The sequence below is a fragment of the Mustela putorius genome, unplaced genomic scaffold (genome assembly GCF_011764305.1).
Source record: "Mustela putorius furo isolate JIRA1106 unplaced genomic scaffold, ASM1176430v1.1 tig00003834_pilon_pilon_pilon, whole genome shotgun sequence".
NCBI lineage: Eukaryota > Metazoa > Chordata > Mammalia > Carnivora > Mustelidae > Mustela > Mustela putorius.
Genome location: NW_025421987.1, coordinates 119,337,118 through 119,354,933, shown reverse-complemented (window position 1 = coordinate 119,354,933; position 17,816 = coordinate 119,337,118). Strand labels below are relative to the sequence as shown.

The following is a 17,816-nucleotide window of genomic DNA, read 5'->3' as shown; positions in this document are numbered from 1 at the left end:
AAGAAAATAACAATGATATTATAAATTACAAATATTTTCATAGGATAGATAAGTCACAACATTATCAAATAGGGCCAAAAAGAGAAATTTAAAGATTGCTTCATGTAGTTTTCTAGGAATCCAGGAACAGCTCTCTCTCTCTCTTTTTTCTTTTCTTTTGGCTATTAGAAAAGTTTATTTAACAGAAATGTTCAATATGAAAATTCACATGACTTGATTTTTATATTGTAGTAAAAACAGGAGCTATGGGAAGGGACATGTGGAAGCAGTTGATTTCTTCTGATGAACACACCCATTGTTTATACTTGTTCCAAGACTTCAAACATGATGATACTATTTCCTCATATTACCACCACTCCATTATTATTCTATGGCCCACCAGTTGCCATCTCCACAGATTCATCTATCACAAGATTCATAAATGGATTGAACCCCTGCAATATTCCTTGGACATGTCTGCCAACATTTAATCTCAATGATATTTTCTTGCCCATCAATGTTTTCAGCTCAGGAGGGTAAGCTTTGCTTATGGTGTCTAGTTGGCCTGGCATATCTCTTTTTTAAAGGATTCAGTCCCAAATTCTTATCAAGACTCTATACAGAATGATAGATGTGGCACATATGGATTAATTATTATTGCTTCTGGTGTAATGTACTAGAATACAGCTTCCCATGTTTTATTCAATAAATGAGCCCAATCCCTCTTTCTCTAGGCATAATTCGCGATTGAGCACCATCTTCTCTTCAAATCTAAATTAATGTGAAACTAGTGATAGTTTTGCTTATGAATATCGGTACTTAATCTGTTCTACATGGTAAGTAGTTTAATCTGTAATACCACTTTATGGATTTTGTCTTTTTATATTACCCTATTTAAATAACCCTATTAACATAAGTGTGTAACTAAAGATATTCTAAGGATGTAAACAAAATAAACCCTGAGAAAAATATGTGCTGTGATTATGAACCAGAGTCTGGCTTCTGAAGAGGTTATTTACAGTAATATACAGAATGAGTGAGGAATGATGAACAAAGAAATAATACCACAGCTGGTTTACTGCAGGGAAAATATGTGACAGTCCATGTGTAGTGAGTGAGTCCAGGACCTTAGGATGTTATTTCCTCCCACAAAGAGCTTTATAGGCCCAGAGGCTAGAGCTTTGAAACTGCTCTGGAGCCAGAGGACAAGTATGTCTAAAGGAGAGAGAGAGAATCTATACTTTTTTTTTCCACTTAATTCTGATGCATGATTTACTGACAAAAATTGGAGAAATCAGTGTACCAAAATAGAGTCAGCAATCTTTTTCTGAAGAGGTCCAGATAGTTGATATTTTAGACTTTGGGGGCCAAATCATCTCTCTTGTCATTACTCAACTCTAGCAGGAAAGCAGGCCTACACACTATGTGAAGAAACAGCAGTGGTGGCTGTGTTCCTCTGAAACCTTGTTTATGGATACTGAAATTTAAATTTCATCTAACTTTCACGTATCATGAAATGTTCTCTGTTTGATTTTTCAGCCATTTAAGAGTGTAAAATCCATTCTTAGCTCTGAGGTGGAACAAAAATAAGTGAGAGGCCGGATTTATCCTGCAGCCTTGATCTGCTGAACCCTGTATGAAAGTACCAATGGTATCAATATTTCCTTCATGAGTAAGGATTATAATTTAGCTTATATTCTTTCAGACCTATTGGAACAACTCAGCATTGATTATTACTTTTCTTTCCTTTTTTGAGTTAATATTGTTTAAATAGCTCAAAATCCTATGTAACTTTAAAGTTGAGGGTAGAAAAGATTGAAATTGATCTGTTTACATAAGCAGCATGGCATTTCAAGACATTATCCAAATTCTCTGCATTACAAATAAGTGGTGTTTTATACCTAAGTTAATCAGTTTGAGACTCATCAGTGACAAAATTAAAAAGAATTCTGTCCAGTTCTCCATTTTATTTGTGTAGTTGCAGTTACTACATGATGCATGATGGTCCATTTAATGTAATGTGTCTTTAAATGGTGTTGGTTTAATTTGAGTAGCTTTTTAATTAAAGCAAACCAACATTTTCTGCTTCATTGCCTAACACTATAAATTAAGAATAAGGATAATGCACAAATATGAGAATATGGATAATCTAAAGATGATAATTCAAGATACTTCTCCCATATATTTTCTCTTAATGAAGTACAAGTAGGGTCTTTAATTGTTATATTAAACTACAGTGTAGGGCTTCTGCTGCCTCTCTCTTTATGCCACTGTAGGTAAATATAGGTTATAATGTATTTCACTTTGAGGGAAAGGGCTCAAATCACCAAATGCAATCTAATTACAGCTAAATGATCTAGATAAATAACAAATACAGAAAAGAAGGGGGCTTATAATTATTGGGAGTTATTTGATTTTTATTAACAGAATTCATATGACTGAATCCAAAAATTCATTCAACAAGCACTTTTTGAAAGCCTGCTGTGATTCAGACAGGCTGTAACACTAAATAACCCAGATAAGCCCTGCCTTCAAAGACCTTCCAATCTAGTAGAAAAAGTCAGATGATAAACAAGCAAGCAATTAAATATCTAATTTGTCATCTGTGATAATAAGATAACAGGGAGAAGGGACTGTGATATGGCAATAACTTCTTTCTATTGGGTGGTCAAGAAGTAGACCATGGAGGTGATATTTGAACATAAAGAACTAAATGAATGAGAAAGCAAGCCATATGGATATCTGGGAGAAGAGCATTCTCAAACAGAGAATGGCAAACACAAAGGCCCAGAGGTGGAACTGTGCTAGGAATGTTCCAGAACAGCAAGGAGGCCAATGTGAATGGGGAAAGGGGGAGAGGATACTTTATAAAGATGGGTATTATTCTCTGCCTCTGTTCACTGTTGGAGCCTCTGCATCTGAGACAATGTCTAGCACATAGCAGGTACTCAATATTTGCAGAATGAATGAATTAATGAATAAATGTGTAAGGACACAGAGAAAAAGGGGTGCCTAGTGGCTCAGTTGGATAAGCATCTGCCATCTGCCTTCAGCTCAGTCATGATCTCAGGGTCCTGGGATCAAACCCCACATTTGGGCGTCCTGCTTAGTAAGGACCCTGCTTCTCCCTCTCCCTTTGCCTGCCACTCCCCCTGCCTGTACTCTCTTGCTCTCTGTCAAATAAATAAATGAAATCTTAAAAAAAAAAAAAAAAAGGAACAAAGAGAAAGAAAGGGGTGTAGATCACATAGGGCCTCATAAGTCACTGTAACAACTTTGGATTTTACTAAAGTAAAAACAGCAGCCATTGAAGGGATCCAAGCAGAGAAGTATCATGATCTTCTTTGGATCTTTAAAGGATCACGAGATTTACAGTAGATCACTAGATTTACAGTAGACTTCAGGGAGGAAGACCTGAGGAGGAGGAACAGGAAGAAGGCTATTTCAATAATAAATAGCATCTGACAGTAGAATCCGCAGACCCTGCACAACAATTATTTAAGATCTGAATTATAGGAATATATAAAACTGGTGGGATGTTATACATTAAGTATGGTGGCAAGCTAAGCTCTATGGTAATGAACTAGGACTAGCTGTGTATTCCAGCTAGATTTTCATGGGAGTCGGAGTACAGCTGATGATCTGAGCTTCACTGTTGTAAACTTAGATTCTTTTGATCAGTTCACACATGGTAATCTGGCTCTTGAAATGAACTCATGTCAACTAAATTCCCACGGAGAAGACTGTAGACATATGCTGCAGAACAATACGATTATTGGCATCAACAGAACCTGATGAAGGGGTAGGCCAACCAGATGATTTCCAAGGTGCCAATTTATAAAAGCTACAGAAGCACTACTATAATTATATCGAGATTGAAAAAAATTGTTTTTATTTAGACTCCTCTCAGAGAGACTAGTCTCAAAGGACAGTCACCCAGTGAACCATGTTCTCAAGATTCATGGTCTTGCGTAATCATCCACTCTCTCCCTGTACCTGGACTGGGCCTGTGACTTACTTCTTACCATGGAATAAGGTGGAAGTGACCCTGAATGACCAGGTCAGAAGAAGATATCTACTTGCCATCTTCTCTTAAAACATCCATTCTGGGGAAGTCATTAGCTATGTAAAAAGTCCATCTACCCTGCTTAGGAACCACATGGAGGGCTGGTTCCCCTCCCTTCAAGCCAGGAGTCCTGTTTTGGATCCTCTAGGCCAAACTAGCTTCTGGCTGACCACCAAGTGACTCTACTCAAGAATCACCCTACCAGGGGTGCCTGGATGGCTCAGTGGGTTAAGCCTCTGCCTTCGGCTCAGGTCATCATCTCAGGGTCCTGGGATCAGGCCCTGCATTGGGCTCTCTGCTCAGCAGGGGGCCTGCTTTTTCCCCCACTCTGCTTGCCTCTCTGCCTACTCGTGATCTCTCTCTGTGTGTCTAATAAATAAATAAAATCTTAAAAAAAAAAAAAAAAGAGAATCACCCAACCAAATCCTACCTAAATTTCCTGACCCACAAAAATCATGGACAAATAAAGTGGTTGCTGTTTCAGTCACAAAGTTTTGAGGTAGTTTGTTATATAGTACAAATTAATCAGAACAATAGTGTATGTGATTGATAGGAATAACTTTATAAACCACTTGAATAGAAGCAATATCCTTATGAGGCATAATCAAATCATTACTGAGGATTATTAAGCCAAATTCCAATGAAAATGGGTAGGTGCAGTTAGATACAGTTGCAGCATGCATGCTTAGAGCAAGATGTTTTAGTTACTGACAGCAGAAGAGAGGAGACATGTGGTCTTTGTCCATCATTCCCACATAGCACAAGCACCTATAACTATGGCTCTAACCTGGGGCACTGGCCACTGTTTCTCTGTTCTGGAGACCCATTTGGAAGAAAAACAAATTATATATCAGAATGTTGCTCTTTGAACAATGGATTGGTACATACAGAGCAGATATCTTTATTGGAATAATTCTTCCATTTTGTTATTTGAGATACACACTAGATGTCTGAGATGGAGACTAGATGTTTGAAATTCCTCAAAGGACAAAATTCCAACTTCTTTTTAACAAAGGCTTATATTGTGTTTTCCTGATTGGTTTAGGACAGAAAATACTAAGCCATGGCTATTACTGCCATGCGTCTAAAAGCTTCATGTACTTCCATTCCTAATGCAGGAAAAATAACATCATACAATGTGATTTGACCACCATCCTCTAAGATTTCAAGAAGCAGGCATATACTGTGGCTTTCTAAGTCTCCTTCAAGACAGCCCTCAGGAAAACTAGGTAAGTTTAGCTTTTTTCTCATGTATGGGATTCAGTATGTAGACAATTATTGTGTAGTATCCTTTGGTTTAAAAAATACTGTTTTAAAAGACTTATGACTAAAGAACTTTATTTGGTCTTTGGTATAATTTATGAAAACAGTAATACTTAACAGTGGCCAACTTTTAAGGAATGTTCATTTGTGGCAAGTACTACACTAAATAAATCTTTAAAATGTCATATAAACACAGTGAGGTAGATATTATTATAATTTATATTTCATGTATTGGAAAGCTAAGATTTAGAAACTTTTAATTATTCACTTAGGTAGAAGTGCCTGATTCCTAAGTCTGTTCTTTAAACACTACATTATACGAGTTTATAAACTTTGACTCCTAAAAGGACTTTTTTTTTTTTTAGTTTAGAACTTCATCTCAGTCTTCAAAATATAAAAGAACATATTCGTATGATTTATTTATCATCAATACTGGAAAACTAGGGAAGTATTAATTTGATATTAGATTACCATCATGTAATACCATATGTGATTGAAAAAGTATTGCTCTCTATCAAAGTGACAAAAGAGTTCACCCTCAGGAAACAATTTAACTGAACTACTATACTCTTGAAATAAGTATGATAAAAATAAGAAAGTCTTGAAAAACATCCAAATCCATTTCACATGTGATTCTGGCAGGCCTCTCTTCATTTATTTGGCCTTTAGGATTTTCACATATTGATGATATGTCCACAAAACAAGGAAAAATAGCCATGACTGGAAGTGTGGATCTTATTTAAACACATAAAAATTCGAATTGCAATGCCCAATGTTCTGCCTGTTTTGTTTTTATTTGTCTTTTGAAGGGGTGGCCAAAAACCATAAATTTATTTAATGTGATAACTGGTAAAGTTGGGTGTTCTCCTTGAAAGGGTGTTGAGCTATCCTCTTTGTCTTCCAACTAAAATATCTTTGAAGTTAGAAAAGCCCACAGCAATGCTGAAAATTAACACAAATGATTTGAGGTCAGCATCTAGAAGGAGTTTCTATCAAGCTGATGAAATTATTGGAGGTGGAGAAAAACCGGAGTAGGATAAACTGATGTTCTGCCCCATGAGAGAGAGAATCCCTTCCTGCTTAAAAGAATGGAGTAAATATTGCATCCCTTTTCTGCTTACCACAACTGGACATGGAGCAATAAGGAAAATGAGCACCTTTCTTCTTCATGATTCTGCATTTCTGGGTTTCCAAAAGAATACTCCTCAAGCATCTTTACCATCATATTGGAACTTTAACTGCTAGAACACAGTAGAATAGGAAGAAGGTGTTCAGAATAGTGGGGAGGTGTGGCTAGACTGGCAGTGGTCCCTTTTACCTGCAGTCTTGAAAAACAAAGGGATACAAGAGGAAGATCCTGGAAGCACTGTGCTATGGACTGAATAGTGTTCCTCCAAATTCCCATTTTGAAGCCCTGGCCTCCACTGTGACAGTATTTGGAAATAGGGTCTTTACCAGGTAATTGAGGTTTTCTGAGTTCCTAAGAGTGGAGCTGTGATCCAATAGGATTAGTGTCTTTACAATAAAAAACACCAAAGAGCTCAGGCTTCCTTGCTTGTCCTTGTGTTTATCTTACTCTGTCTCCACCATGTGAGGACATACTGAAAAGGCAGCTGTTTGCAGGCCAAGAACAGAGCTTTCCCCAGAAATTCAATCAATGGGCAACTTGGTCTTGAATTTGCAGTGTCCAGAACTATAAGAAAATAAACGTTTTGTTTTGTTTTGTTTTGTTTTGTTTTGTTTAAGGCACCCAGCTTATAGTATTCTGTCATGGCAGCTGAAGTAGACTAGACATACTATTATACAAGGGACTGCCTTTTGTTATGAGTCTGTCACTTTAGCCTTATAGAGAACAAGGCAACAATTACAGGAACTGACTCCAGCTTAGCACTGTCAGTGAATCTCCTTTATGTTAAGAATTATAAAAACTTAATAAATAACATTAAAGAGTACCACAACAAATAGGGAGTAGAGTCACATTCATGAATATGAAATGCAATATTGTCAGGATATCAAGGCATTCCAAAATGAGTTAACAAGATTTTCTATAGCTCAGCAAGGTTTTTTGAAAACTTACATAGCACACCAATAGACCAAGATACTCACAAAGAGCACTTGGGAGAAAAACAAACCAACCAATCAACCTTGGGGAAATTGCTCTTATGATACTAAGACTTGGTATAGTACTTGTAAGACCAAGGTATTTGGTGCAAAGAAAGGCAAATAGACCGAAGTAGGAAGACCAGAACCAACAATTTTTTTTTCATTTATGAACCTAGATCCAAAGTTAATTAAAGAGATGGCAAATAGATGATAGAACAGAATCTTACAGCTAATATAATCAACAGTTTAAAAAACAAACAAACAAAGTATGAGCAGGATTAATCCCAGTAATTCAAGAAATATCAGGAAATCTATCCACACAATACACCATATTAAGGAATTAAAGAAGGAAAAGTGTAATATTATTTCAATACACTCTGAAAAAAAAATGGTAAAAGTTCACCATCGATTTTTTATTAAAATACTCAGAAAACTAGAAATAAAAATTTCCTAAATTTGTGAACAGCTATAGATCTAAAAGAACTACAACATTATGCAAAATGAAAAACCATAAACATATTCCAGTTAAAACTGTAATCAAAAAAAGAATGCTACTATCACCACTACCAAACATAAGACTTAAAGTCTTGTCCAGTGTTATATGCTAGGCAAAAGAAATGAGGTATAAACATTTATTTCCATATATGATTATCTCCATTGAAAACACAAAAGAATCAATAAACATTAAAATTAATAACAGAGTAAAATCGGGTTGGCATATATAAAGTCATTCCTCTATGTCAACAATGACCAAATAGATAAGATATTGATTATAGAAATATAAGGTAACATAAGATGCCACTCAAAGCAGCAATTATAAATATAAAATATCTATCATGACCAAACAGGGGAATAAACACCACTTTTAGTTTTTAAAGTGGAGGGAATTAAAGCTGTGAGTTTGTTTCAAAAGTGATAGAAGAGCTAAAAAGCAAGACGAGACAGCGATCTAACCCAGCTATCAGCAACAGAAAGAACCCATTCCCACTGCTAAGTAGGAGAAAGTGTTATGTCTGGAGCCCAGGGGCCAGGCTTACCAGGGAGTAACTGGAACCATGGTGGACCTGTCCAACAAGAACCGGAGCTTTGAAGAGGAGAGAGAGAGAAAATCACTGCGGCTTTTCTCTTCTTCCTGCCCTCTAATCTCCCACCACTGCTTCCACTCAACACAACCAAGCAGGAAGCAGCTGACATGGAAGTGTGAAAAGCTCAGCTTATCTCTCTAGGATTGCGGCTCCTATCAAGTGTACCCACTTCTGCAATTCTTGCCTCCAGGTTCTACTAAGAGCTTCCTCTGCTGGGTCCATCAGGCCTAAGGGCAGTACAGGCTTCAAGCTATTGCTCATAACTTGGCTCTTTCCATCTTTCGTTTCCCTTATCTTGCATAGGAGTCTATTGAACTTTTCAGTTAAATCCTCTGAGGTGCCATTTGCTTCCTGACTTATAAATGCCAAGTAGGAAATGTTAACTAACACATGCAACAGGAGAGAAACAAAAAACCAGAAATTTACTGAACTGTGTTCACAAACTGTGTTTTCTTCTGGAGTTATCTTCCATTGTCAGAAAAGCAAAATTTCAGACTGTAGATTAACAAGGAGAAGGTTCTTCCCCAAAATTTGAAATAAGATATAATTCAGTTATATATATATATATATATATATATATATATATATATATATATATATAACAAAACTAAATTCTCTTTTCAAAATTTCTTCTTCCAGTCAGGAAAGTACTTCAACACCAGTTTGACACTTGTGTTTCCCTAAGGAAAGGTCGAAGAGCTCTAAAAACAACCAAAAAATGAAATTTAAAAAGTCCTTTGTAGAACATATTGCACAAAGTGCTTCTAATAACTGGTTTCCAATAACTGTCAAACAGAAATCTTCTTTTTTATACTCTTGATTTTGAACTTTAAAAATGAATAATTTAGAGAGAACTAAGATTGTCATCTATAAATTTTATCATCCCTTCTTTGGATAACTATGGTATTATGGTTTAAAGGCATTCATAATAGATATCCTCATTCATTATAGATATTTGCAATTTCTGAACAAATTCCTTGGAAGAGTAAAAAGAGTTCTGTGTCAATTTCTTAGAAAAAGAGACTGTGAATTAAATCATTTTTATATGCAGGGAAATAATCCAAATCTACCAATACTAATGGCATATGCCACTTTTAGGATTAGAGTTCTACTCCTATTCTTCAAATACCTCTACCTTTATTCTCAAGACCCTGCCACCAACCTAAGCAGACCCCTTTTCCAAAAACGTTTTTCCTCCCTATCTCATTGGCTAATAAATAAAGTGTTATTATACTGACTGTCAATTTTAAAAAATAAAGTGAATTTCATAAAGATTGGTAGTATATGGTCAGGCTACTTTGGGTAGATATTTCACTATTTCTCCTCTTGGTGAGATTTCAAGCCATTTTGGTCACAAAAAGGGGTAGGAAAGTTCTTTAGATCCTTGAGAAGTCTACATTTCCCTGAAAGAGTATTCTTCAGGGCCTTTTACAGTGAAAAAGAGAAAGTCGATGATGAATTTAAAAACCCACTAATGCAACAATCTACATTGCATGTTTTAAATATATCTAAACTGAGAGCCCCCTCTTCAACACAAGGTATTTTCACTGCAGTTTACTTTGTAGAGGAGCAGTTACTAGATAGAGCTAAAAGTTAAAAAAAAAAAAAAAAATCTATGAATGGGGCCCCTGGGTGGCTCAGTGGGTTAAAACCTCTGCCTTTGGCTCAGGTCATGATCCCCCGGTCGTATGACCAAGCCCCACATCGGGCTCTCTGCTCCATGGGGAGCCTGCTTCCTCCTCTCTTCCTCCTCTGCCTGCCTCTCTGCCTACTTGTGATCTCTGTCTGTCAAGTAAATAAATAAAATCTTTTTTAAAAAATCCCTGAAATAATAACTCAACCTTGAAAGTTATTCTTTTTCATTAGGTTAAGTAATTTCATCCAGGATTGTGTCTTACGATGTTTCATCATTTTTCCTCTAAGAAGGAAAATAAGAGTTCTATTTTGAGTTCAGGGATTCTAAGCAATTCCTTCAACTGAGTGTGCTAGTTATAAGGTAGAGGTAGAATATAGGCTTATTTCCCATTTTACTAGAAATTTGTTCATTTTCTTGTGTTTAAAATATCCTATTAAATGCTCTGAAAAGAAAGAAACACAAATGCTTGGAGCAAGGTGTGTCCATGAATGGTGCTGCATCTGTTGATGTTTTTAAGGAACACCATGCCCTCATAGGAAATCACACCCACAGTACAGCCTTACAGATTTGGCCCCATCTGTAGAAGCAACCTGACAATTTTAAATTAATTCTATAATTGCTGGTGAGTGCTCATATATTATAGAAAATTATTTTATATAATTCAATTTTAAATGTGTCTTTAAGAATATTTGTTTTAAAAGGGGGGGGGGCTCCTGGGTGGCTCAGTTGGTTAAGCATCTGCCTCTGCCTTTGGCTCAGGTCATGATCCCAGGGTCCTGGGTTCGAGCCCTGCATGAGGCTCCCTGTTCAAGGGGTAGCCTGCTTCTCCCTCTCCTTCTGCCTGCTTCTCCCCTGCCTATGCTTTCTTTCTCTGTCAAATAAATAAATAAAATATTTTTTTAAAAAGTCACCTAAAAAAGGAGCATTGATTATAATAATTCATCAGAGAAGCAGCAAAGTAGGAAATAAGGGCAGGAAGGGTTTTTCAGTGAGAGAGAAGAAAAGGTTCTGTGAGATTAACAATGACAGAGATGAATGGAAGTTGTGGTCCAAAAGCAGAATTTCAGAGCTAGGAATCTATACCAGAAATGAAGAGCCAAAGAAACTGTTGGAAAATGAGGAGGGTGATAAAACTATGGAGTCAGTATATTGGAAAAGTTATAAGCACAGACACTGAAATAACCAAAGAAAAGGATAGAACAGGGAGTGTAGAAAAATACAGCAAGAAAACAGGGGTATAAATGATGTTAATAAAAACAATATCCTTGGAGCACCTGAATGGCTCAGCTGATAAAGCAGCCCACTCTTGATTTCAGCTCAGGTCATGATCTCAGGGTCCTGGGATCAATCCTTTTGTGGTCAGGCTCCACACTCAGTGGGGAGTCTGTTTCCCCTCTCCCTCTCCCTCTGCCTCTCCCCTGGCTTGTGCTGTCTCTCTCTTTCTCTCTCAAATAAATAAATCTCAAATAAAACAAAATAAAATAAAATAAAATAAATCTTTTAAAAATAACAAAAATAAAAGAAACTTTTAAACTTTCAGATCATTAACTATGTTGACTTTAAAAGAGAACACTTTAATCCATCATCTGTATCCAAAACTTCTAAATCAAAATGTTCTATAAAGTGCACACAAAATAAATTACTCTAACTTTAAATATGCTTAACAATTTTTCTTCAAATTTGGCTTCCTTTTCATTTCTCATTAAGAGCTGAAATCCTGCCAATGTTGAAGTGTGTAGTTATACCTATTTTTAGTTAAAGTTTAAAAGACATTTTTATTATCTTTTTCATTATCTCCCCAAGCAAAAACACTTAAGGAAACCTGTTCAAGTTTCCCCTAAAGAGGCAAGGATTTTGTTCAAGCATGACGAATTTCACCTCACCACCATTCTTTAGTTAATTTTTCCAGTAAAAATTATTTTTATTTTCTTCTCTTCCTTTTCATTAGATAAGAGATGCAATATGGGGGAAAATATAGTCTTTAAATCAATTCTTTAAACTTATTTCTTTACATTTAAATTAAACTACTTTGTTTATTAAGTACTTATAATGCAACATCTGAAGACTAGATTACAGATGAGGTTTAGCTATATAGGAAAAGACTGACCTCTAAAACTAAGCAGGTAGGAAGAGGCTGGTATATTCTTTCTGTTTAAATCATGTCTATAAATGATCACCAATCAATCTTTCTCACCTTTGAGAAATACTTTCAATATTTATTTTATGTAGTTTATTTTAGAAAAACAAGATCTATTTAATGTGCCTTTTTATGCCTTTTTAAGCTACATATTCTCCTCCCTTTATTCTAAACCTTATTACCCTCTTATCAATCTCACACCTCAACACATATCACACTAAATTCAGTCTTTTGGAGTCTTTTCCACTTCTGCAATTTTGATAAATACTAACTAATCACTAATAAGTAGAAATCATTGTAAATTAATTTGAACTGACGGTTGCTATACCCAAAGTATGGAAGGCAAAAGCAAATCATCTAAACTGATCTGCAATGTTTAATAAATCTAATCATATGACTACAGTATTATGTATATATATTATGTGTTTTGTGTGTGTGTGTGTGTGTGCTTACTTCCACCAAAAAGCATGTTCAAAAATTTTCATATAAATGTTATTCAGGATATCCAAAAACTGAGATGAATCTAAATGTATCTCAACCAGCTAAAAAGTGACCCATTATGTGGTCTATTCTGGAGAAAGTTCCACGTGCACTTAAGAAGAATGAGTATTCTGCTGTTTTAGGGTAGAATATTCTGTATATATCTATGAGGTCCATCTAGTCCAATGTGTCACTCAATGCTCTTGTTTCTTTATTGATTTTCTGCTTGGATGAGGCATGTTAAGATCCCCTACTATTTATGTATTCATATCAATATGACTCTTTATCTTGACTAACAGTTATATTATGTAGTTGGCTATGTCCATATCGAGGGCATAAATATTTACAATTGTTAGATCTTCTTGGTGGATAGACCCTTTAAGAATGATGTAGCGTCCTTCTTTATCTCTGCCGGTAGTCTTTAGTTTAAAATCTAATTTATCTGATATGAGAATCGCTACCCCAGCTTTCTTTTGAGGCATGAAAGATGCTGCTCCATCACTTCACTTTCAGTCTGAATGTACCTTTAGGTTCCAGATGGGTCTCAACCCATGGAATGGGAGAAGATACTTACAAATGACACTACAGACAAAGGGCTGATATCCAAGATCTAAAAAGAACTACTCAAACTCAACACACAGAAAAGAGATAATTGCATCAAAAAATATACAGAAGACATGAACAGATAATTCTCCAAAGAAGACATATAAATGGCTAACAGACACATAAAAAAATGTTCATCATCATTAGCCATCAGGGAGATTCAAATCAAATCCACACTGAGACACCACCTTATATCAGTTAGAATGACCAAAATTAACAAGACAGGAAACAAGTGTTGGAGAGGATGTGGAGAAAGGGGAACCCTCTTATACTGTTGTTGGGAATGCAAGTTGGTGCAGCCACTTTGGAAAACAGTGTGGAGATTCCTTAAGAAAGGAAAAATAGAGCTACCTTATGACCTTGCAATTGCACTACTGGGTATTTACCCCAAAGATAAAGATGTAGTGAAAAGAAGGGCCATCTGTACCCCAATATTCATAGCAGCAATGGCCACAGTCGCCAAACTGTGGAAAGAGCCAAGATGCCCTTCAACAAATGGATAAAGAAGATATGGTCTATATATACAATGGAGTATTATGCCTCCATCAGAAAGGATATATACCCAACTTTTGTATCAACATGGACAGTACTGGAGAATATTATACTGAGTGAAATTAGATGAAGAGAGAGAGTCAATTCTCATATAGTTTCACTTACTTGTGGAGCATAAGGAATAAAATGGAGGACATTGGGAGAGGGAGAGGAAAGATGAGTTGGGGGAAATTGGAGGAGGAGACAAACCATGAGAGACTGAGGACCCTGAGAAACAAACTGAGGCTTTTGGAGGGGAGAGGTTTTGGGAGGGTTGGGTGTGCTTGATCATGGGTATTAAGGAGGATACGTATTGCATGGTACATTGGGTGTGGTGCATAAACAATGAAATTTGGAACACTGAAAAATGTTTTTTAAAAAACAGGCTCAAAAGTAACAATGAAATATTATGTTACAGTAAAAAAGAACACAAATAAAAATGTTCAGCAATGGGGCAGGATACAATAAAAAGATTTTTAAAAATCAACAGTACTGGGAGTGGAGTCAAGATGGTGGAGGAGTAGCAGGCTGAGATGACATCAGGTCGCAGGAGTTCAATTTAGATATTTATCAAACCATTCCAAACACCTACAAATCCAACAGGAGATTAAAGAGAAGAAGAGTAGCAATTCTAGGAACAGAAAATCAACAACTTTCTGAAAGGGAGGACCTGCAACAGGAAGAAACAGGAAGATAGACCATGTGAAGAGGGGTCAGCTCCTGGCAAGTGGTGGAGCAACAGAGCACAAAATCAGAACTTTTAAAAGTATATTCCACTAAGGGACATCACTCCAGAGACTAAGCAGGGGTGGAACCCTCACAGAGACCGCATGATCTCAGGTCCCGTAGGGTCACCAAAGGATTGGGAGTGTCTGAGTGTAGCAGAGCTCGCAGGTATTACAGCGGGGAAGCCAGCTACAGTGACAGAGCTGAGGAATGAGCTGTCAGCTTGGGGTTACCTTAAACTGTGATCTGTGGCACAGTTGGACCACTGCTCTTTCAGCAGGGACCCCATAAGTGGCAGATTCAGGGAGATTCACCTTCCTTCTCTGGAGGCAGGAATCTGCTGGGTTTGGAGACACCAAATAGGACTGTGTGCGAGAGACAGAAACGCTTGGTCACAAGCCGTGTGAGCTCGGAGTGTGGCCAGAGACCAGGGAGATGGGAGTGGTTGATGACTTTTCTCCAAGGGCACACTAAGGAGTGGGGCTCTGAGATCTTAGCTCCTCTGGGCCAGAGATTGGGAGGCTGCCATTTTCATTCCTATCCTCCAGAGCTTTACTGAAAGTGTTCAGGGAACAAAAGCTCCAGAAAGCAAACCGGAGCAGATCACTTAGCCTGGCCCCTGGCCTCAGGCAAAGACATTTGAGAATCATGGCAACAGGTCCCTCCCCCAGAAGATCAGCAAGAACATTCAGCCAAGACCAAGCTCACTGATCAAGGACAACAGCAAAATTACAGAGGAGGGGAAAGCAAAGCATGGCATTCATGGCTTTCTCTCCATGATTCTTTGGTCTTGCAATATTAATAATTTTTTTAATTTTATTTTTTTCTTATTCTGATTTTTTTAACCTTTACTCTTTCCTCTTTTAATGTTTCTAACTAGTTTATCTTAACAATACCTTTCTTAAAAAATCTTTTTGAACCTTCATTATTATAGTCATATTTTACCCTTCATTGTATCTAACTTTATCTTTGTATATGTATAGGGTTTTCTCTTCTAAAAATTTCTGGGATACAACTTCTTCTAATAGATCAAAATATACCCTAAATCTACCACAGGGCTTTGTTCTAGTCTCCAGCCTGAGAAAATTCTCTCCACTTTCTTTTTCTTTATTCCCCCAACCAACTTATTAACTTCTTTTTTAGAATTTTTTTAAAATTTTCATCTTTACAGTACTATTTTCCATCACTTCATCATTTTACCCTTATTTTTGTATGTATATATACATATGTATGTATATACATATATGTGTATAAATTTTTGTATGTGTATATATATATATACATATATATATATGTATACACACACACACACATACATACAAAATATATATACATATATATAAGTTTTTCTTTCTTTAAAATTTTGGGAGGTAATTTCTTATAAGAGACCAAAATACACCCAAAATCAAGTGGGTGGCTCTGTTCTATTCACCAATCTAATATATATTTATTTTTTATTTTTTTGAACTTCTTTTTACACACTTTCTTCTCCCCACAATTTGGGGTCCCTTCTGATTTGGTTAATGCACATTTTTCTGTGGCCTTTGCCACCCTTTTAGTGTTTTATTCTCTCCTTCATATATTCTTATCTGATAAAATGACAAGGTGGAAAAATTCACCACACACACACAAAAAAAGAAAGAACAAAAGGCAATACTGAAGTCTAGGGACCTAATCAATGTGGACATTGGTAATATGTCAGATCTAGAGTTCAGAGTTCTCAAGGTGCGAGCTGGGCTCCAAAAAGGTATGGACGATATTAGAGAAACCCTGTCTAGAGAAATAAAAGCCCTTTCTGGGGAAATAAAAGAACTAAAATCTAACCAAGCTGAAATCAAAAAAGCTATTAATGAGGTGCAATAAAAAATGGAGGCTCTTTCTGCTAGGATAAATGAAACAGAAAAGAGAATTAGTGATATAGAAAACCAAATGACGGAGAGTAAAGAAGCTGAACAAAAGAGAGACAAACAACTACTAGACCACAAGGGGAGAATTTGAGAGATAAGTGATACCATAAGATGAAACAATATTAGAATAATTGGGATTCCAGAAGAAGAAGAAAGAGAAGGGGGGGCAGAAGGTATATTGGAGTGAATTATTGTAGAGGATTTTGCTAATATGGCAAAGGGAACAGGCATCAAAATCCAGGAGGTGCAGAGAAGCCCTTCAAAATCAATAATAATAGGTCCACACCCCATCATCTAATAGTAAAACTTACAAGTCTTAGTGACAAAGAAAAAATCCTGAAAGTGACCCAAGACAAGAAATCTGTAACATACAATGGTAAAAATATTAGACTGGCAGCAGACTTATCCACAGAAACCTGGCAGGCCAGAAAGAACTGGCATGATATATTCAGAGCACTAAATGAGAAAAATATGCAGCCAAGAGTACTATATCCAGCTAGGTTATCATTGAAAATAGAAGGAAAGATAAAAATCTTCCAGGGCAAACAAAAATTAAAAGAGTTTGTGAACACCAAACCAGCTCTACAGGAAATACTGAAAGGGGAGCTCTAAGCAAAGAGAGAGCTTAAAAGTTGTACACCAGAAAGGAACAGAGACAATATCCAGAAAAAGTCACCTTATAGGCAATACAATGTCACTAAATTCCTATCTTTCAATAGCTATCCTGAATGTAAAATGGGCTAAATGTCCCAATCAAAAGACACAGGGTATCAGAATTGACAAAAAAAAAAAAAAAAAAAAAAAAAAATCCATCATTATGCTGTCTACAAGAAACTCATCTTAGACCTAAAGGCACCTCCAGATTTAAAGTGAGGGGGAAAACAATTTACCATGTTAATGGACATCAAAAGATGGGGTGGCAATCCTTATATCAGATAGATTTTAAGACAAAGACTATAATTAAGAGATGAGGAAGAATACTATATCATACTCAAAGGGTCTGTCCAACAAGAAGATCTAACAATTTTAAATATCTATGCCCCTAATATGGGAGTAGCCAACTACATAAACCAATTAATAACAAAATCAAAGAAACGTATTGACAATAATACAATAATAGTGGGGGATTTTAACATCCCCCCATTGAATTGGACAGATCATCCAAGCAAAAGATAAACAAGGAAATAAAGGCCTTAAATGACACACTGGACCAGACAGATATCACAGATATATTCAGAACGTCCCATCCCAAAACAACAGAATACATATTCTTCTCTAGTGCACATCAAACATTCTCCAG

At 36.3% G+C, this 17,816-nt stretch overlaps 1 pseudogene; it reads right to left on the bottom strand.

The window, feature by feature from the left end:
• Positions 1-299: 299 nt before the first annotated feature.
• Positions 300-632, bottom strand: LOC123394478 (annotated as a pseudogene).
• Between the last annotated feature and the right edge of the window lie 17,184 nt (positions 633-17,816).